This window comes from Bactrocera latifrons, unplaced genomic scaffold (genome assembly GCF_001853355.1).
Source record: "Bactrocera latifrons isolate USDA-ARS-PBARC rearing strain unplaced genomic scaffold, ASM185335v1 scaffold_23, whole genome shotgun sequence".
Taxonomy (NCBI): domain Eukaryota; kingdom Metazoa; phylum Arthropoda; class Insecta; order Diptera; family Tephritidae; genus Bactrocera; species Bactrocera latifrons.
The window spans coordinates 984731-1007172 of record NW_017535852.1 but is presented as its reverse complement, the minus strand read 5'-3'; the positions used below and the strand labels follow the sequence as shown (position 1 = coordinate 1007172).

Here is a 22442-nt window from a genome sequence, read left to right as displayed (position 1 = left end):
ATATTCAATGGCAGCTGGCCAAATTGACCTGAGAATAAAAAAAAAAAAAAAAAAAAAAAAAAAAAAAAAAAAAAAAAAAAAAAAAAAAAAAAAAAAAAAAAAAAAAAAAAAAAACAACAAACCCAGGCCAAGAGCGAAAATTTAAAAATACGCATTTGCAGCTGAAAAAGCCATTACTTACCTAGGCATCGAACTCAGTAGTGATAGCTGAACAAGCCTGAGTATCTATGATGGAAAACAAACCGCAATCAAAGCTATCTACTCAAGTGGCCCTATAAGAAACCATCATTCGACCAGTTTTGTAGTACGGAGCTGAATCATGGACGCAACTCGAATAGGACAAACCCCAACTGCAAAAAAGAGTTTATAAGAAACATTTTTGGAGCAACAAAATATAATGGTGAGTGGCGTATACGGTGGAACGATAAGCTAGATCAGCTTAAAGAAGATGAAAATCGTCTAATATAACTCGGCCATGTAAAAAGAATGGACTACAAGTGAACGTAGAAGAAGATTTGTAGACCCCACAGCATTCACGAAAAAACCTAGAAGAAAGTCGCGATTAAGATGGATTGACGAACTCAAAATAGATATGAAGAAGTTATAAGAAGCATAATAAAATAAAACGGCAAATGAACGAGATTTTTGGAGAACATACATATGTGCAGCGGGTCAAAGCTCACCAAGAGCTGTAGCAATAAAATGTGGAATTCATTACCGTAGGAGTTTAATGGTAGTTTGGCTTCAATTTTGCACGAGTTGCATTTTGTTATCCCAAAAACCAAGATCATTCTGCAAAGTCTTCCATGAAGTGGATTGGCACAGCTGCAACTGTAGTGCGCGAGATTCGATGGACTCGCTTAGGCTACTTGGACACTCTGCTTCAAAGCAGCAACGGCATCTCTCAAGTTTCACATTATTCGTTGGAGTAAATGTGGTTCGAAACCTTGCTTATTTGAATTGCGTCTTAAAAAACACCCTTTACAGAGCGAAGGAAACATCGACTAAGTGTACACTATTATTGAAGTTTAACTGTGGTAAGGCTCGGAAAGAATATGATATCTGCAATTTAGTCGAAAGTTATAATCTCCTCAAAAATATGCTTTACGGTTTCCATCCTCATTTGCCAGTTGTGTCGTCCTGTTTAACAGCAATTTTCCTGCAAATGAAATCTCACAAGAAAGTATTGAATTATTTAGCATCAATAACTGCTAAAATTCTTAAGTTTGTGTTTCTACGCGTATCTCTGATTATCTGAAACATGTTAACACCCACATTTAGCATGTGTTGGCAACTTTCTCATTGAATTCTTTGGATAATATCTTCTACTTGAAAAGTATTCAAAAAAATCTTTTAAGCGAGTTACTAAGAGCAACCCGAGAGCGAGTTGCATCGCAAAATATAAACAAATCGAACTACTTTACTACCTGCTTTGCCTATTCCACACTCCTCAGCGGCTCACATAGAATAGCTATGAATTTTTTCTCACACCAATTGACGAAAAAGTCTTCAGTTCTCTTTGTTTACTCTCCAGAGTTTTTGTATTTATAACTTTTTAAAACTTTTGTTTGGCAAGTTTTGTCCACTTGACTGCTTTTAAAAGGTGAGAAGATGAAAAGCAAAGGTTATTTGAAAGATGTCTGCATAGTTTTTGGGGTAGTGATGGATTTAACAAATTATTTGCTAACTTTTTGCGAAACTTTTTTTATGCAGTTTTTTTAAAAGAGTCCTGCATGGTATTATATTTAATTTAGTGACTTTGTTGTCAATGGAGAATTTCAATTTATACGCAATAGTTGAGGTTGATTGTTAAACAACGAGTTTAATCCGAAAACTTCTATGAAAAGCATATAAAATAGTAGACTAAAAGATTGGCAAACTAACTTATTCTTGATTATTTGTAAAGTATACTAATTTATTGACTGGAAGGTGAAAATTTAACTAGTGGTCATATTGTTGATGTGTCACTTGGCAGCCTTATTGACGTACCACTTGACTGAGTAGGTGAGTGACTGTTAGTTAGTTAGCCAAGAATATTTACCATCTCCAATATAAACTATTTATAGAACTTATTGGAGGTGTTTAAACTCTTTTGTATTTATCGTCTCAGTATTATTTTATCTAATATTATTTTCATCCATGGACGGCAAATTGAAGAAACTGAATCCTGGTTATGTTTTTCTCCTTGACCCAACATTTCGCAATACCAATACAGCTCATAATGAAAAATTCAAACGTCTACTTCAAGGAAATAAAAAATTTCTTAAAGCTTCTGAACCACAATTTCATTTCCTGTACTTACCGGCTGATGTATTAGAAAGTAAATATGCTTATTTATGGATTACCATCGTCCTAGGTAATAGGAAATTGATTATGGGGACCGAGTTCTTGGGTTGCAGAAACTTTAGGATTTTTTTTTTTAATATTTTTAAGTTTTTAAGAACAGATGCCACTTATTTTCAATATTTACTTACATAAAGCTTATATTATAGAGGAAAAATATTACAATATCGCTGTCAATTTTTTGGACTACGAAGATATTGAGTTGAAGATATTCATAAAGGATATTCAAAGTAAAAATAAATATTTATTTTGCCAAATTACTTTTTATGTACTGAGCAGGGTAGTTTGTAGCACCCATAAGGAAACATCTGTGACCCTACTATATATCTTCTTATTAGAAAAATACCGTGTCACCTTGTTCATCAGCGGTGGACACCTAAGCTACTGTACTAATTTCAGTAAAATTTAGCACACTGTGTGCAGTTCGAGCCAACTTAGAAGATAGGATAGTAAAATCAATTAATAAATCAAGAAGACAGTTAAAGCTCTATTAATTGGACGCAATACTAAGCGGACATCTCTATTAACCATGCACATTAGCCGGTTGTACAATTTGTTGATGTTTGTTATTCATCAATCTATTAACGGGACAGAAAGGCTAGTAATTAGACATTGAGAAAGCAGAGTTAAATTCCTTATTTTTTCCAATAAAATTTATTTGTATGAACATAATCAATACTATGTCCGTCTGTACTTCAGTTTTCGCGATATCGATCTGAAATAGCGCATAAGTTCTTTTTTCTCAAAAACGCTGCCGGTACCACAGTTATCAAAGCAATTTAGCATATATCAACCATGCACACTTATCAATCCGAGTCAAGACCTTGTATGACACACTTTTTTATTTGACAGGATATCTGTACAAAATTGCTCATAAATGATTATCCGAAGCAGTCTCTGAATACATTGTTCAGATCAGACCACTGCGACAAAATGTTATTCTCTCAATTGGACGATTGGAATTTTTTAAATATAAAAACAAAAGCTTCTGAGAATAAAAATTTTATCGCGTGAATTTTTAAGGTTGGAAGAGTGAACTTTATGAATATGTGATGGTTATTTTTGAGAAACGAAAATTAGTTGGTGAAATTTTAATTTGAAAGGAAAAACCAAAATTAATATTTTAAATGTATGGGAACATAAAAATTAAATAGCGGCCACTTAGAGTTAAGCTACAGCGCCTAGTTTGAGTGAGGATTTTTTGTTTGTCAATCACTAACATTTGAGGGGGTAAGAGTTGGAAAAAAATTAAAAACAAATTTTGTAAAGCACCCTAGTATACCTGCTATACAAGTCGACCCATCAAAGCCTTTATATGGAAAACAGTTTTGTTTGACCAGATATATGGATAAAATTTGGGACGGCTTACTGTTTAAGGCAATGGTGCAATCTTCGCTGAAATTGCTTATAGCGAATTATAACATATAATTACCTATAAACTCATCTATCAAAATTTGAGTTTTTGTATATAAAAGTTTTCTATTTGAACAGATATCTTCCACAAATAATTACCTAACACAAGTGTATACTAAAAAAAACCAAAAAAAAACCACATAAAACATTCAGACCGAACCACTTTTGCATATAATTTCGAAAGAAACTGCCTGTTTTATTTGAAATTCTATCCTCGGTGCAGCCAAAGTAAACATTTTTTCATGCTTTATGATGTATGAAACATATAAGTTAACGCCTTCATAAATAAAGAAATTTATTAGCAATAATTCAGTCAGTATATTCGGTGAGTTACGCTGCCAGTTGCCCTGAATAAACTTGTATTAAAATAATAATTTATTATAAATAATAAAGCTGATGTAAAAATATTTTCTAAGCATAAAATAAGCTGTCAACTTAACAAGCCGGAAAGTAAATAAATATTTTAACGATTGGCAATAATTACAGCCACATTCGAAACACATGTATACATGCAATAGAAAAGATACTAGGTTCCATTCTAAGCACTGATATGAGTAAATTGCACCTCACACACGCATCAACATTCCTTGAGACACAGAAACGCCAATAAAAATAAATATGCTGGCTTTTATGTCGATAAAAAGTAATCAATATTTGCTACAAACTGCTGGTAGTAGATATGAATATATGTATTTCTCATATTTTTCTTGAGTGAATGTGTGTGTGTGTGTGTGTAGTTATACATATACATTTATATATATTTTTAATTTCTTAAAATAAAATTGCTTTTTGATTTTATGTCGAACATAAAGTGCGTTTGTAGGTATGTATGCACTTGCATATTATATATATTATATCATGTATATATTTACATTTATTTATATTATAGTATTTAGGTATATACGCGTACTTGTATGTACGTTTGGTTCTTTAACGACGCCAACGCTTGTCTAGTGAGCAATAAACTTACAGATACTTCACTCACACACGCACTTCGATCATATCTTAGAGCAAATTAAACATATATCTATACATACATGTTAGCGTGATTGCCAAACTCACACATACGCATACATGCCCTGATTTTTATAAAAGTTACTCATACGTAGTGTCGCACCGCAAGTAATATGTCTTCACCGCCTTCCACATGCATTTTTGTAGCAACAACGTTTATGCTTTCATCGTAAAGCATCAATGCGCGCACACCTACAACTCCACCTACAACTCCACCTCCTCTCACAGCCTCAATTGCCCACCCTTTCGCCGTGCTGATAATGAACTTGTTAATGCGCATACAAACACACACACTCACAAATGCGCAGATTAGTTGTGAACGCCGCAGCCCCATGACGGCGTACCCTCCGTTGTGCTATTAAAATTTGTGTCGGATTTTTGTTATTTTTGTGTGTTTTCACGCTTTCGTTTTCGGCTGCCAGGCAACCCACGACTGGCTGGTTGGCTGGTTGGCTGTCTGGCAGTCTGCTGGCAATTGACCATATACTCATGCGTTGATTGTTGGCCATTACTTTTATTCCCCATTTGATGTTGTTGCCTTTGCTATCCGTGGCGTTGTTGTTGTTGCTGTGCTAAAAGTGTTTATTTAGGAATTTGTGTTGTTATTTCGGCAATTTCGCACTTGCGCTGCCAACAATGAGCGTGTGCAAAGCGTTTGCCACGAAGCCAGACCCGCGCTCAATGTGAATATGCTGCTGCGTAGGTGTGTGTGTGCGTGCGTATCATACATACGTACATATATGTAGCTAAGTTTGAGTGCCTAAAATCAAATGGGTTTGCTGGCGCTCGTGGAGAAGGCGCGCGCAATCGCCTGTAAAAGGTTGAAATGGCGTGTAGAACAACATAATGAAATGTTTTGTATTTGCCGTTATTATTTTTGGGGTTTGTGAGGCCCAAAAGGAAACTTCAGATGTCCTATAAAGTATTGAAATTAACAGGGTGGCGAGCTGGATCGTTTTAGCCTTGTTCGTCTGTCCCTATTTATACGATTCGAGTACTAAAGTTTCTCAGATATCGAACTGAAATTTTGCACTGGCCCTTTTCGCACCAAGAAGCTGCTAATTTGTCAGATTGGGTGCTATCGCACCACTTAAGCATATAGCTGCCATACAAACTGAATGCACGGTATCAAGTGCTTGTATGGAGAACTTTTACATTTGATGAGATATCTTCATGAAATTTTGCATAGGTTATTGCTAAAGGTTAAGTTGCAATCTCCAAAGAAATTGTTCATATCGAGTCACTAGAGCATATATCTGCCATGCAAATTCAACTATCGGAATCAAGCGTTTGTTTGGAAAACTTTTGCATTGAGCGAGTTACCTTCATGAAATTTGGCACAGTTTATCAGCTAAAGCAATAATGCAATCTCCGCAGAAATTCGAAGAAGATCAGGGCACTATAGTATACCTCACAAACTGTTCAAAGAAAGTTCTTGTAAAACAGCTCATATAATTGTTAAGGCTATTTTAGCTTTAGTGCAACCGAAATTAACCTTTTTACATTTTTGTTGTTGTTGTTTTTTTTTTTTTTTTAAGTACTTTTGGGCCACAGCAATGATTATGCGGCGCGTTGTTGCGTTGTCTGCTCACGCTAGACTGGCTTAGACGCCCGCTATTTTTTTTTCTGGTTTTATGGTTCAACGCTTAATGCTCTGCCAGCACAATGGCTGCCATTTAACGGTACATTTGCCGCATTGTAGCGTGCGCTTATTTGTTCACGCCGCAATCGCTTTATTTGCACTTTTCGCATCTTTTTTGCTTTGGAATTTTGTGGCGAAGCTTGTACGGGAAAAGAGTTTCGCCGGAGGAACATGATGCCCAAAATTGTATTACCAGAAATTCTTAAATTTTTTTTTTTTTTGTACAACTTAGCCTTTTCATTCGTGGCTTGCGTACATACATACACCAATAGTGGCAATTCATACAATGTATTTGCTCTGGCCAAGAACAAAGGTCACTTGGGAGCTTTCGCTCTGCGCTCGGCTGTGAAATCGCACGAGATGAAATCAAATGAAATGTTTTTCCTTTTCCACCGTGTTAGCAATGCTTAGCTCATCGGCAGCTGCTCACTGGAGGCGCTACCACACAATGCAGCACAATAATTCAATCAAATCAATCGAAATGTTTTTACGCTGGGCATAATTGCTTGTTTCGTGCAGGCGAATGGGGCTGCCTTTTTTTTTGTCGTTGTTAGTGGATTATTATAGAGACAGGTGTACTGTAAATGTATGTGTAGCAGTGCATTTGAACTTTCGGTGCTTGTTTCAAATTAAAATGTTCAAATCTAATTTATTGCTCCCTCAAGTGTTTGGCATCTGCTGGGAAATTGTTGTAGTGTTGGTGGTGTTACTCAAAAATTGTTTTTCTGTTATGTACATATGTATTTGTGATTGTGAGTTTTCTAATCAGTTGTGTAACGAAACAATATTATTGCCTCTACAATTTTTTTTGCAATTATTGGCCTTAAGAAACTATGATTTCCCATACAGAACTTTTTTTTCTCACATTTGGGCAAGTTTCAAAATGAGCTGGTGAAATAATGGTTAATTTAACCTATACACAACCGAACAGGGGTCTCTAAGCGATGCTCATTGTTAGTATAAACCTCAGTTTTCCGAATATGCCTACTAAAGCGTTATGTGTGGAATTTCCGCTGGAATTCTGTCAACTAACAGCAGGTTTCCCCATGAACTTAAGCCTGAAAAAAAGAAAAAAAATTGCTTCGCCTGCGCCGAAGCTATAATACCCTCCATGGGTGTATGTTTTGTGTCACAAAAGGGTATACAAAGTTGTTATTTAAATGTTCGTCGGTCAATTTGTATGGTAGCTATAAACTATGGTGACCCAATCTAAAAAATTTGTCAGGAGATTGTAGCTTTTTCTTTTACAGTAATACAGGGTTTGTCCGAAAAGTAATTGGACCAAATCAATTTAAAAAAAAATTACTGAACCCATCGTTACAATTCCTTAAAAACTTTCCAAATAGGCTCCTTCTGCGCCGATGCAGCGCTGCCAGCGCTATTTCCAAAGATTAAAGGCGTCACGGAAGGCATTCTCCAGACTAGCATTGAGGGCCTAGGTGCATAATGCTTGAATCCCTTCCGTCATCTCAAAATGCTTGCCTTTTATCGGCCTTCTCAGGTAAGCAAACAAACAAAAGTCCGCGGCGACCACATACAGGCGTGGTAACAATAGTAAAAAAGTTTATCAAAAATAATATATAGGGGTAAGAAAATTTAGTGGAGGTGGGTTTAACGTGTGTAGGTCATTGAAATGACTGTTGATTTTGACGAGTGAAATGACTGAGCCATGTTTCACACATTGTTACATTTCGACGAAAAATAAATATCTCCAAAGACTGTAACTCAACATGTCACTGCTTTTGTTCAATAGTGAGCTTGGCACCCACCCGCTTTGCACAAATCCTTCTCATACCCAATACATGTTCAGTTGATATTGTTAGAGTGCCTACTGTCTCGAACAACATCCAGTTACTGTCATCCAAAATTATTTTGTGTACTTTTTTAATGTTTTCATCGACAGAAACCTCTTTTGGGCGTCCATTTCGTTAACCGTGTTCGGTGTTTATTTCACCACGGCATACTTAGCATAACAATACGTGATGGTTGATTTTGCAGTGGCAGTGTCCGGAAAATCGTTGTCAACTGGTTTTGTTTTTCAATATTTTTTCAACGCTCGAAATAATTTCATAATAACAAAAATTGGGATATAATCTATCAACTAATGATGATCCGGCAACTGTCAGATTTATATTGCAAGTTATGGCTAACTAGATTCCTAAGGATTTATGGATTATGTCTGACTTGTTCGACCTTTTATGTCGCTGGAGGAATATTTCCCACACTGCAGCAATTGTGAACGAAATCTGGAATTTTAGAAGTGCTTATATTTGAATAATTTAATTTTAATTATAAGCAATCATTCTCCAGTAGCACTTGACATGCTTCGAATAACTAAAAACTCTTGGGAAAATTAGTTTCCTTAAATTAATTGCAAAATTTCATGTCTTCTAATGGTAACTATGTAATGGCTCTGATTACATATTTTACCATAGGTGTTTATGAAATCCTGGGCTTAATTTTCAAAACCTTCTACGAAGTGGACTCTGGGTTGCCGTTCTTTTAGGCTTTTTAGTGGTAGCATAGCCTGACAATAACTTATTACATTTTCAATCTTCCGCGGATGAAAAGGTGCTGGAGAATTGTATGGGACGAAAAACTGCACTGCTGCTTTACCCAGAAGTGTTAAAGAATAGGTGGAGTATATGCGGGTTCACAGACCAAACATTTTGACAGATACTTTTTTGTGTTGGGGTTATTGGTTATGAGGTATAACTCCACTTTATGACAGGTTTCGGATAGAGTCTCTCAAATAAATGGTATTTTCAAGGTTTTGATTAAACCTTGGAACATTTTTTAAAATACCCTCTAATAATCTTATTGTTGCCTTCTTTAAGACGCAGTTATTATCAAAAAAAAAAAAAAAAAAATGCGAACTGAACCCACGACCTTCTGAGTGACAGTAATTTACTTTCATACGTAACTCAATTGACAAGCTAACAAAATTCCGCTAATATCTTTGAAAACCATATTTTCTCTTCATAATAAATTGACTGTAATGCAAGTGAGTTCTCGCTTCAGACACTTCCGTTGATGAGCCGAGCAACAACTCGCTTTCAAGCCACAACTATATCGGCTTTCCAGACAACGTTATTGCACTCCACAATTCAATTGTCGGAAATATTTCAAAGCCGGAGCGTGTGTTTTTCGCTCTTCTCCACCATAAACGAGGCATTCCAAGCATTTCCGATAAGTGGAAATTTCTTTTCAGCAGCTGATAAGCGTTCCTCAGTGAAAACGTGAGTGTATGTGTGCGTGCTTTTGTGAAGCCGTTCACACGAATACACAAGTGGCATTTTCAGACAAACATTCGCAACTGCATAAATATAAAGTTACAGGCATTCCATGAATTGCGAGCGTAGTGCTTGTGATCGAACTGTTGCGAAGAGTTGCCGCAACAACAACACTTTATACATGTTCTTTCACCACTACATTCACGCATTTAAGTCATAGAAATACAAATCGGCATATGTTCAGATATACAACGAGAAATGCACACGCTTCGAATGCTTAGCAAATAACATTTTTTCCAATCAGAAACAAGCTTATGAATAAATTCCGAGTGTCCTGTGTTTGAATGTGTAAAAGTATTTATTATGCTCACAAGCGTACTCAGCACACAAATCGGCCAATTGATGAGCAATGGTAGGTGCACACAAATGTATGTATGGATATGTCTGTATAGAAATTTCTTTTCCAACATTTTTTAAAATTCACTCTCTCACTTACACTCATACATCCACAGCTCATTCGTGCATGCTGCCCCGTTACCTTATTATCTAACTGTTTATTATGCGTATTTGTGTATGCATATATAAATATGTAACGCTATATAATATCACATAGCGTAACATAATTTAATCTAATAATCATAACGTAACTTAACATAATCCAACATAACATAATAAGAAATATCATAACATAACAAAATATATCATAATAGAACATAAATTAACATTAACATTAACATTAGCATTAGCATTAACATTAACATTAACATTAACATTAACATTAACATTAACATTAGCATTAGCATTAACATTAACATTAACATTAACATTAACATTAACATTAACATTAGAATTAACATTAATAAAACATAACTTAACCTGACAGTGATTATACTATACATCACATAGCGCATAATAAGTCGTCTCGTTCATATTTACTCAGTTTTTTATATCATTTGATTGCTGCCCATATGCTAGGGTGACAACGTAACGTCTTGTTTTATCATGCTTTCCGCCAGGAAACATCGAATCATTTCCGCATTGCTGATTTTCAACATTGCCAAACAGATAATTCAATTGTGTTGTAATGTTTGCTGTACCGTTATGTTATAAACACAAATAAATGTATGCAAATACATTCGCTTAGGTAAACACATACCCTGTGTACATATGCTTTAATGCATGGACTTTAGTAGACCGAGTTCATGCTGTGTAGGTGTGCTTGAGAGAGTGCAAGCTAAGAATGTTACTAAAAATATTTGAAGTAGCATGTCTGAGGAATGTGTGTATATTCTTACACACACTCATGTATAAACAATTTTTCAATAGAAGCTGTTCAAGTGACTACACATAAGTTTCGACAAATTTCGTCAGCAATCCCTTTATTTGAAAAAATCAATTTCTGGTATACCTAGTTCGATGCATTACAGTTGTAATGAAAATATAGGTTAAAGTTTTCATTACAATTTTTTTAAAGGAAATGTACCTAAGAATTTCTTTTCTTAGTGCATACTGTCTTCTTAGTGCATACTGTTTTTTTATAACTAGAAGCATCCCGTCTTACCTATATATGTATGTCTTCGAGAAATATATAAATTGATACTCTCCAACTATCTGTGAACTCTCGTGACAATTCGAATTACTACACAACCAAAATTTGTCTATTTGTTTACTCTTTTAGCTTTTAACAACATTTTGGAACATAACCTCGAATATTTTCTAAAAAAAAATTTCAAAAATATGATTAAACCTTACACAAGCTTGTTATTTATTAATCTAACAAACTGTAACTCACATGGGTCATAATATGAATTCAGCCTGCAATATTTTTTCGCCAGCACAAAATATCTTCCCGGTAGTTCGCATTCTTTTTCATTAGAAATTACTAATGTTTTTCAGATTTTATGATTTTGCGCAAAATATTTAGTACTGATAATAGCCAGCTTTACAGCTAATAGCTAAGCTTTAATACTGGCTTTGAATGCCAGATTACCTGGAGTGTGGAGTACACCTATTGTTTTTTCCTCTATCTTGGAGCTATGAGCTTTAATACCCAGCTATATGTTTTGCATTTCCTTTAGTTGCTTTTTTCAATTTCAATTGACCAATTTTGACATTTTTTCATGCTGATTATATGTACAAATGGATTCAAGTATTTTCTGCATGTTTAGTAGACTTCCTTATATATTTTTAGTTAAATTATCCGTTATATTACCTGTTATACTTTTTGCGTGCTAAAATTTAGGTTACAGAAACCAACAAAATCGGGTCTATCATTACAGAGTTATTAATTATGTAACTTAATCAAGTTAGTATGGTTTATGTTTAGTAAATGCAAATAGATAAATATATTGCTGGCGAGTGTGCTGCGAGAGTTTAATACTTTTTAGAATGTATATTTTACATTACTATGTTACCAACTGCCGAAGGAAAGTTCTCATTTATTGTAGATAGTTATTTAAAGTTTGACATATTTTGTCTTTTTCTCAGAACTGAAATCACTATCAATGAATCACTATCCTAAAACCGTTCGCAAACAGGCGAAAAAGTTTGTGATAAAAACTTCTTCCATATCAACGCTCGTTGACAATAAAGCATAACTATTGAAAACCATTAACTGTTATATTTATTATTAATTGAGTAATTAAAATTAGTCATAGAACTCTAAAGTTCTTACATATCTATTTTTACACCCCACTATGAAACCTACTTTAACATTCCTTTAAATAATTTGACGAATTTGCTCAAGAAAAAATTATTGCCTCGAGTATAAGATTTTTGGTTCCACTTCAGTGAACAATAAGTTAATAACACCACCGACCCTTAATTTAATATTTTAATTTGCTGACTTGCGCCAACAGAATGCGTGCAACACATATCTACATTTAAATACAAATAAGTATAAAGATAATAAATGATGGCTTATCCATGCAGGTTGCGTATACGTCATGTTGTACACTTTGGTTATGTAAAATGACCACGTAAAGCTTAGAATATATTAAATGCGTTGTTTTGCTGCTGAATTCATTATTTATTAATAACATGGTATAACATATATTTAGTACCTTCAACTAGCTCAATAACGTAAGCATCAAAATTAGTGCATACATTGTTCAACAATTATATTGTAATTACTGTGTATGCAATCTGGGATTCAGAGAATTTGCGTAAAAGTGTTGTCGTACTATACTTATTTATAGCAGGCTTTTTTTGTTGAAGAGTAGTTGGGCAATATACATTTGCTGATCCAGTAGAAGTCTTTGCAGCTGTCTGAAATGTTGCTTAACCAAAAAATGGTAGAAAAATTAAATGTTTCAGTAAAAATACTTGAAAAAAATATTTTTTCATATTAAATTATTTATATTATATTATACATTTATAATTATTTTTATTTTTTTCTTTCAAAAATGTTTTCATAAAAGTCTTCAAACTAATTATGAAAATATGACAACAGCTTGACAAAACAGTCTTTTGCCTGTGTAACTCAAATTTGTGGTGTGCGCCTTTGGTAAATTTTAGAAATCAGTTTGTGAGCTGCTTCCGATTGGTTCAGAAATTATTTACGCCTATTTCTTCTTTAAAAAATTATTCAGATATTTGCAGTAAGCTGCTTGAGTTGTAAGCTAACAGAAAAAATTGTTTATTTCAATTTACTTCTGGCGAGCACTCAAACCCATTACACATACAGTCTGGCATCACTAAGGCGTTGAACGATACTGTATAATTATATATACATTTTACTTTTTTACAAATATTTAATTTTAACATATTTAATTTACATATATTTAATTTCTTCCGAGTTGGTTGTTTTCAAAAAAAAAAAAAAAGTTTTCCTGTTTATCGCAATTTTTGTTCTCAGCCTTCGTACAGCTAAATCACGAATGTGTTTAATTAGTTTAAACTTTTTTATTTTTTAATTACAAAAATCCATTTTTCACATATTGATTCCGCTTATTTTTAATTAATTTTCTAGAGTGAAATGTTGAAATCATACCAATTAATCCGCGCCTCACCTATGGTGCTTGTATGCCATAGTCATTTAACTTACAGTCTGCCCTGTTGGGACGAATTCAAGTACTCATCAGTGAGCAGTAAATGGCAGAACTTGACGGCAATAACAATTGGAAAGAAATTTACTTAGAAAAATAATTTCCCCTGAGAAACTCGATTTAAAACTGGAATGCAACTCTGCAGATTGTTGGCTTAATTGCAAATTTGGTTATGTTCAACACTGTTGGTAGTTGTCCTGGCTGTAAATTGGGTTGTGTGCTTTGCTCAAAACGCAATCAGCAATGACAAGGAACTATAACAGCTGATCATTATTTGAGCTTATCGTCAATCGGGTAGCCGGCTATGTAAAAAACAAAAACTGGTTTCACAATTACATTTAATCTCAATTAAATTAAATTGACAAAGCCAGAAGCTTATAATATTCGCTTATATATTAACAAAGGATTAGCCGCAAACGATTATTTGAAAAACCAGAAATAATAGAAAATTAGCTATATCTCACAAAACTTCGATAGACATATTTAGTATTGCCGACATATATTAATGTGAAAATATAACTGTATATTTCCTTTTATAAAAATATAATTTTTTTTCAACATTTCATAGATCGTTCGTTTTTCGCACAGGCTCTCCATTCATCGCCTAGCGCCTGCATGTGCAGCAATGCATTTCGTGATTTCACACGTAACAGTTCAGCATCAATACGAGCGTGTTGTATTTCGCTACTTTCTTGCTCGTCGTTGTCATGTCAATGCTGCATTTTAATTAATCAAATTTCTGTGCGAGCATGACTCAAATTTGCAACATTTGGTGGCAAAAAAGTGAATTCAGGGTAGCGCAACAAAACAAGTTTTGTAGCGTGCAAATGTTTAGGTAAATTTAGCTGAATTGTAAGCCTGGCTGAAATTAGGTGCAATTAATTACAATTAGGTGGTCTAGAAGGGATAGAATTAGATAGGTCTATCGACTTTTCTTGTTTCATAATAGCAAAAATTTCGTAAGAACTCGTTTGCCTTCTAATTTCTGAAATTTGTGATTTAAAAATTTTATATAGGGACTATATTCTTTAAAATGGTTTTTAATTATGAGATTATCTTTAAGCATTAGTTTTTTGAATATCCGTGTACACATGTGCATTATCCGTACTTACGGATAATTTTCGGATAACTTGGATAACCGGTTAAGATGAATTTTTTTAAACTATGTAGTTCACCGGTTTCACAAAAGCCAACATAGATCGCATTTTTGGATACTTTTTACTCAAAACTTAACAGGAAAAAACATACTTCGGAACAAAAACAAGTAATATCCGTATGCTATAGTGATCCAATCTGAACAACTACTTTGAGTGCTAATTATCGGATATTTAGATATCGCGATATCCAAGTTGACAATTGTAAAAACTTTCGTGCTTAAAAACTATGTAAACAAGAAAACTGAGGAGGTTTTTCTTGCAAATTTTTATTCTAACAGTATTTACATACCGGATATCCTTTAAAATGGTTTATAAATATGAGACTATGTTTAAGTTTTAATTATTTAAGTGTCGTGTATAAAAATGAATTATCCGTACGTATGGATAACTTTCGGATAAGTTGCATATCCGTTTAGTATACATTTTGTTCGCAGTTTTACATATTTTTACTCACATTCCTCAAAACTTTAGCGGAAAGGTCGTTCGACATAAAAACAAGAAATATACTATATAGGTCCAGTCTGAACAATTTCTTCGAAGGCCGTTGTATCGTCCCAACTTTCGTAAAGATATGTCGTTAATTTAGTTTCCTATGCAAGCATTTGATTTTGATTTTTCAGTATGTATGGTTCTGACAAATGAGCTGCTTCTAGGTGTAAACAGAACTTATGCAAAATTTCAGACTAGTTCGCGTATATGCAGACAGACGGGCGTGGTTAAGTCAAGCCAGCTCGTTACGCTGATTATTTATTAGAGATGTATACTATATTTTTTAGCGTCTGGGTGCTTGCAAACATCGCGGCAAACTATACTTTCAGGGTATAATAAAAATAATAAAAAAAAGGGTGACAGCTATACTTATTTCACCAAAAATCAAAAATACAATTTATTTTGAATTTGACGTATTATCAGTTCGTAAGCATAACGTTCGGATAAGTTGGTAACCTGGCTAAAATTATTTTTTGGAACTATTCTTTTATCCGGGTTCACAAAACCCGGTTTTCTCACACCCACCTTTGTATAATATCTATGAATATTCTTTAAAATAGAACGGAATATTTAATTTTTCGAAACAAAAAATAAAGTGATATCTTGGCACTTTTTAAAATAGAGATCATGTCGTATCTAATGTCCATAAAATTTTCCAATTACCTGATTTTTTTTTAATTGTCTTCAACAGCATTTCAGCAATTAAAAATTTCCATTTTTTTTTACATGTGTTGTAGTTATTAGATTTTTTATTTTGGTCGCCGCATATTATACAAACATATATGTAGACGACTTATCCAGACGGCGGTTTTGTGGCCGTAAAAGATTTTTTTATTTGTCCATATGTGTATATTCTGGATAATTTGCGGTTAATATGATTTTTTTTTTTACTCTGCTGTTATTCGGAAGAGAATTATACAACATTCACTCGCATTTTGTACATTTTTCTCAAAATTATTAAATACGTTTTCCAATCTGAAACATTTTCACACCTTTCACACCAATTATCTGTTTGTCTTTTGAGAAAGCATTTCATTAATTTTCGCTATCCTCGTATCAAATTATACAAGGGCATTTGTGAAAGTTTGTTTTCCATTTAAATTGGATATGTGCAAATATTAGATTTATTTTAATTTGGATTCGGATATTGATGTAAACGGCTTATCCGGGCCCTTCTTTTGGGCTCGGATAAATTTTTCTTGAACTTTTCGTATATGTTCCGATATTTTGAAAAGAAATATATAATATAAATGTATATGTTTTATTTAGAAGTTATTTTAATTTGAATGATTTTCTAGTAACTTTAAAACATTCTGATATGTCATGGCATTTGGATAGTTTGCTTTCTATTTATATGGGTTATGTGCAGATATTAGATTTATTTTATTTTGGTATTCGTATACTGATGTAAGCGTTATCCGGGCCCTTATTGTGGGCTCGGATAAATTTTTCTTGAACTTTTTAAATATGTTACGACATTTTGAAAATAAGTATAGCAGAAATAATGTGTTTTATTTAGAATTCATTTTAATTTGAAACATTTTCTACTAATTTTCATATAATGTTTATACGTTTTAATGTTTTTGATCAATTTATTAAATTGAAGAGTGATTGGTAAAAAAAATGTTTTCAACATTTTCTCATTTAAGCATTTTTTACCGTTATTAACTCTATGTGTGCATGCAAATTATTTAAAACGTAAGCATTACCAACACAGTCATTTACGAAATTCAATTTAAATGTTATTTATATCAATCGTAATTACGAGAAATGTGTTCAAAATGTTGCGCCAGCGCAAATGCAACGCAATCAAATCAATCGCAAACTCCCAAAAGTTGACTAATCAAATGTATGCGCCCATTGCACTATATTGTAAAATATTCCCAACTAATTACGTGACATAATTCATCAAATAATTTTATTTTCATGTGCATACACATATGATTTGCTGTGAAAATTGCTTGAACCAAAAAAAAAAAATCTATAAAAAAATCCACAAAAAAAAACCAATTGAAATTTGCAAAAACATAAATGCAACGAATCATACGCTTTAAAAATCAACCGCTTTTTATGCCACAACAAATTGAAAAACCAACAAAAAAACACATACAAAAATACGTGCCATCATCAAATTAAATGCGCTTATTGTCAAATGAAAAAATCAATAAAAAAAAACATCTTGAATAAATAAATAACCAATCAACGCAACCAAACAATTGGCATTGCCTTACACACCACATGACAACAACAACAAAAATACACATTTAACCCAATGCAACACAACATGAAAAAACTAACGCGCCGCAAACGCATAAAAAAAATAACAACAAATACATTGAAAAAAATGCCACTTATCACTAACTAAACACGTAACACAACAACAACTACTACACTCACACATTTACAATTGAAATACCATAAATAAATAAATAAATGCGCAACACACCCTAATGCCCCCCACCAACAACACTGCGTGCGTACAGAATGTCAATGTTCTTCTTCCGCTTGCATAATCTCCAGCGCGCCGAGGAGAGCAAACGCAAAAAGCGCGTCGAACGTCAGCGCCAGCAGCAGCGTCAACGTCGCGGCGCCAAGGTGTTTCGCTGCGTCAGCGATTCCACAGGCCATCTCACGCTGGCGCCGTCACGCCTCTTCGAGAAGACACCGATGAGCCCGTCCGACAGTCTCGATGAAATCGCACTGCAAATACCCAGGTAAGCCCCCAGCGAATGTGACAAAGAGTGAAGCAGAGTAAAATAGTGTGAAGGACAGTGTGTGTGTGTGTGTGTGTGGTGTTCGAGAAAGCGAGTAAACGCTGGTGCAAGACAGAGTTTATGCGTTGAAAAAAGGCGATTTGTTTAAGGATAATATAATAGAATCGCTGTAAAAAAAGTGCTGCGCAGTCTTGTGTAAATTTTTATGACGCAAACTAAGCACTAAGCGTTTAGTTGCCACATTAAATAAAAACTACTTGCACATTTTTTATTTCTTAGCAAATAAAGTAAAGCCGAGAGACAATGCTCACGAGGATAGTAAACATTTTTAGCACATTAAGTCGTGATTAGCTTTCTCGCATTATTTCAGATTTAATAAAATTAAAAAACTTTATTGATATGACAAACAGTGCAAATTATGTAGAAGTGAAATGAGTGAATGCATGCGCGATACAAATGTTGATGGCTTTTTTAAGAAGCACTCGTTGCAAAAGTATGCTCTCAAGGTTTCCAGCGGCATGTACAAACTTTGCAAAAAAATACCAAAATTAGTAGAAGTATTGGCGGCAAATTAATCCCTTTCGAAATACCATGTTCTACCTATAAAGTTTGAAGTCTTTTGAAAATAATATTATAATGAGCTGTGTAGCTTAGGCTGGATATTTGGACTCCCATATGCTGAACTCATGCTTCAGAAAGGGAGTAAAAGTGATCTGTGTGTGAGAGAAGATCTTTTTTTGTATTAACAGCTTTTTATATGCAATCTGTCCTATTGACATTCAGAAAAATGATTAACTTATTATAAATAACAGTATAGAAAACAAAAAAACTATTTCAGTTATTAAAAATTTATATCAATTTATTTCTTACTTAGTATTAGGTTGTCAAATATCACCCTTTTCCTTTTTTGCTTTTCAGTCAATGCTTTATAAAAAGTTTTACAGTGATCGGATTTAGTTCAAATATGCGCCGTTTCGTTCGATAATCTGTTTCCATCTAGACGGTAACTTCATAATACCCCCCTCGTAGAAGCCCACTCCTTATTTGCGAAGAGCTCGGACAGCCGCTTTTCACAAGCCTATTTTGAGTTCAACTTTACACCAACAAGAGCGTTCACCATGGCCAGGAACAGGTGGTAATCACTTGGCGCTGTGTCCGGCTTATATGTTGCATGCGATAAAACCTTCTATAAGAGCTCCCCTAGCTTCTGATGAGTCATCAACGTAGTGTGTGATCTGTCATTGTCCTCGTGGAGCACTACACTCTTCCTGTTGGCCATTTCTGGACGTTTCTGGTCGATCATCTGCTTCAAGCGGTGCAGTTGTTCGCAGTAGATGATAGAATTCAGAGTCTGGCCATATGGCAGTAGCTCATAGTGGATTTTTCCCTTGCAATCCCACCGAACACACAGCAAAACCTTCCTGGCCGTCAATACCGGTTTGGCCAGTGCACCTGCCGGCAATATCCAAGGGTGTTATGTGTAAAATAGCACTAAGCGCTATGATTGGGGTCAAAAAATTTTGCTCGAAGATTATATCGCAATGCAGGATTCCACTTAAAACTTGAAAAACATTATTTTTTACAAAAGCGACTGCCTGACAATAAAAAAAAACATACCACTTTATTATCTGTTTCGAACTTTTCGAAGACTTTCTAAAATTTTCAGTTATATAGATCCATTAGAATCTTAGAAAAGTTCCACCACTGCACTTAGAGTCATAAGATAGTTCTTGGCTTCACCCAACAACCACAATGTGAGAGGAGGATCCTCATAGCGTTGGATCTGTCAAAAGTCTTTGATATAGACCATCACAGAAAGCTACTTGAGGACATCGGAGAATTTACGTTCCCTCCAGGATTGAAGAGGTGGTTCATGAACTAACCGCTCTGATGACAATCAGCTGTACTCCTTCGCGGTAAAAGTTTTAAATTGTGAAGAATTAAACAAGCGGTTCCGCAGAGTGGTATTCTCTAACGATATCAATGAAGTACTCCATGAGCATCCATTGCATACTGAAAAAATTACGATTTGGTGCGGTTTAAGGACCGATGGCGTCATTGTGCCGTAAAGTAAACGGTTATTTGACCTTTTTCACTTTCTCACTACACGCAGTCTAACACTCTCCCCCATTAAATCCACAGCGACTATATACACAAACTAAAAGAGGGAGATCAGACTTTACCTTAATTTTCTAGTTGATGATGTTTAAATGCCTGTTAATAAATCTAAGATTTTAGATCTGACACTAGAAAGCCAGCGCTCCTTCGTAGCAAATGGGGAAAACAAAGAAATGTTGTTATCAACATTCAAGGTAATCGGACGACCGGTCCAAAAGTATGTCGCACCAATATGGTCGCCTGGATGCAGTGAAACGCAGACGAGGAGACTTCAGACATGCCAGAACTCCGGACTATAATGAGATGCATCTTGATATCTCCTCTCGAACATCTCCACAATGAGGTCTGTAAGCTCCCAGTTAAGGAGTATAATGAACTCATCTCCAAGAAGTTTTTGTTGGGGTGTTTTTTATAGAAATCATCCCTGCGGGCACCTGTTTGAAGCGCAACCACCTTGTAAGGGCATCAAGAGGTTTTTCCTTAACTACGTCGACGATATAATACAATACGCCGATCAGACTTTGGACGTAACTAACTTCAGATATGCCCAGAACGACATTCAGAGGGGACCCGTAAACTCCTTCGAACTACTACCCATTGCAGACGACGAGTTGGTACGAGAATCGACAGTGACCCTTTCCCAGTTTTGTTCTGGATACTGTAGCAGTTTAAACTCCTATATCTCGATATACGAAATACATGTTTAGCATGCAACAAGTCCTCCGCATGATTTTAACCACTACTAAATCTCCGAAGATAATCTTTCTTATGGAAAATCCTCTCGCAGACATATTGTTGAATATTCACTTATCCTTTGAAAAAGAAAAAAGTCGTTTTTCTTCCTCTTGCATTAGGGTATTAGAAAGGTGGGATATAATTTGCCTAAAATAAAATGCATTTCTTTGCAAACACTTCATTCAATTGACTTCAACCTGAAACGTGGAGATTTTGTTTTACAAATTGTATATATCATTTTCTGAACTATTCAGCTAGAAACATACAATATATGTATGTGACACAATAAACGCGCATAAATACATAAATAAATTCAAGCTTGCAACACGGCTAAAGGTGAGCAACTGCGGGAGCTAATGAAATAATAAAAAAGAGTACAAAAAATCATAAACCAAACACCGGAGGCAAATACTACACACATACATACATACTTGCAATTTGAACGATTTCAAATGAGCCGAAAACGAAGCGTGTGTGTTGCATATACACACATACTATACACCTATACATATACAAACATGCATATGTGCGTGTGTGTGCACTTTAAGCTTTGCAAATGCCAAACAACTCAATCGGGGCAAATAAATTCACTGGCTTACACATAAATTCTAAAATCGACAGAAAATTTCGCTAATATATTGACGCGTGTGTTCATGTGTATGTATGTATGTGTTTACTTGTGTTTAGAGAAGACTGTACTTGCTGGCGTTCGAGTGCTTTCAGTTGTTCCGGAAATCTCCATCGCCTTTTGGTCGAAGAGTCTTCACGCAAAGCATCCGGCGCTTGACTGAGCAAAAGTTTAAAAGTAACACGAAAGAGTAAAAGTGGCAGCAAAAGCCAAGCAAAGCGGCGCGTGAGCGCAGAAGGAGTAGACAGCAGCGGATTTTGCAATATTTACACTGCAGATGAAATAAAGTTAGTGTATTTGCTCTGCGGCTGAAAGGGGAAGTATTCAATATACTCGCTGGCAATGTAACAAAGGTGCTAATGAAGGTCGAATCAAAGTTGTTACATAACTTATTGGCTTATTTTGTGCGCACTAGCGCGTACTTTAGTTGCGAAGGTGCTCTTAAGAGGCATGTGGGCAGTTATGGTAATGAATAATTTTACAAACATGGGTTATATTACTCAATTTAACTTTAAAATGTTTAACTTGTGTTAACATTATATAGACTTATGATCAAATAAAAAGTATTTTACGAATCTTCTAGATGTGCGCACTAATATTTTTTATCTATTCGGCTCTCAAGAAATGGTATGATATCGAAAAATTGCCTTTATGCATGGTGGCATGCTTACGAGTCCAAAATTTTAAAAGCGTTTTTCTCAAAACTATCAAAACGATTAAGCAGAATAGTAACAAGTTTTAACATGAACTTCTTAAATATTTTGTTTAGTAATTATTCGACGATTTTATCTCACCGATAGATATTTTATTTACACTCTCGCAACAAAGTTGCTAAAGAGAGTATTATAGTTTTGTTCACATAACGGTTGTTTGTAAGTCCTAAAACTAAAAGAGTCAGATATAGGGTTAT

The 22442-nt window shown here is 34.6% G+C and overlaps 1 protein-coding gene across 11 annotated transcripts in view; it reads left to right on the top strand.

Annotated features, from left to right (window-relative positions):
* The window catches only part of LOC108968785 (potassium channel subfamily T member 2), a 580461-nt gene that overhangs the window by 353141 nt on the left and 204878 nt on the right, over positions 1-22442 (top strand). The gene's annotated exons all lie outside the window — the stretch shown is intronic.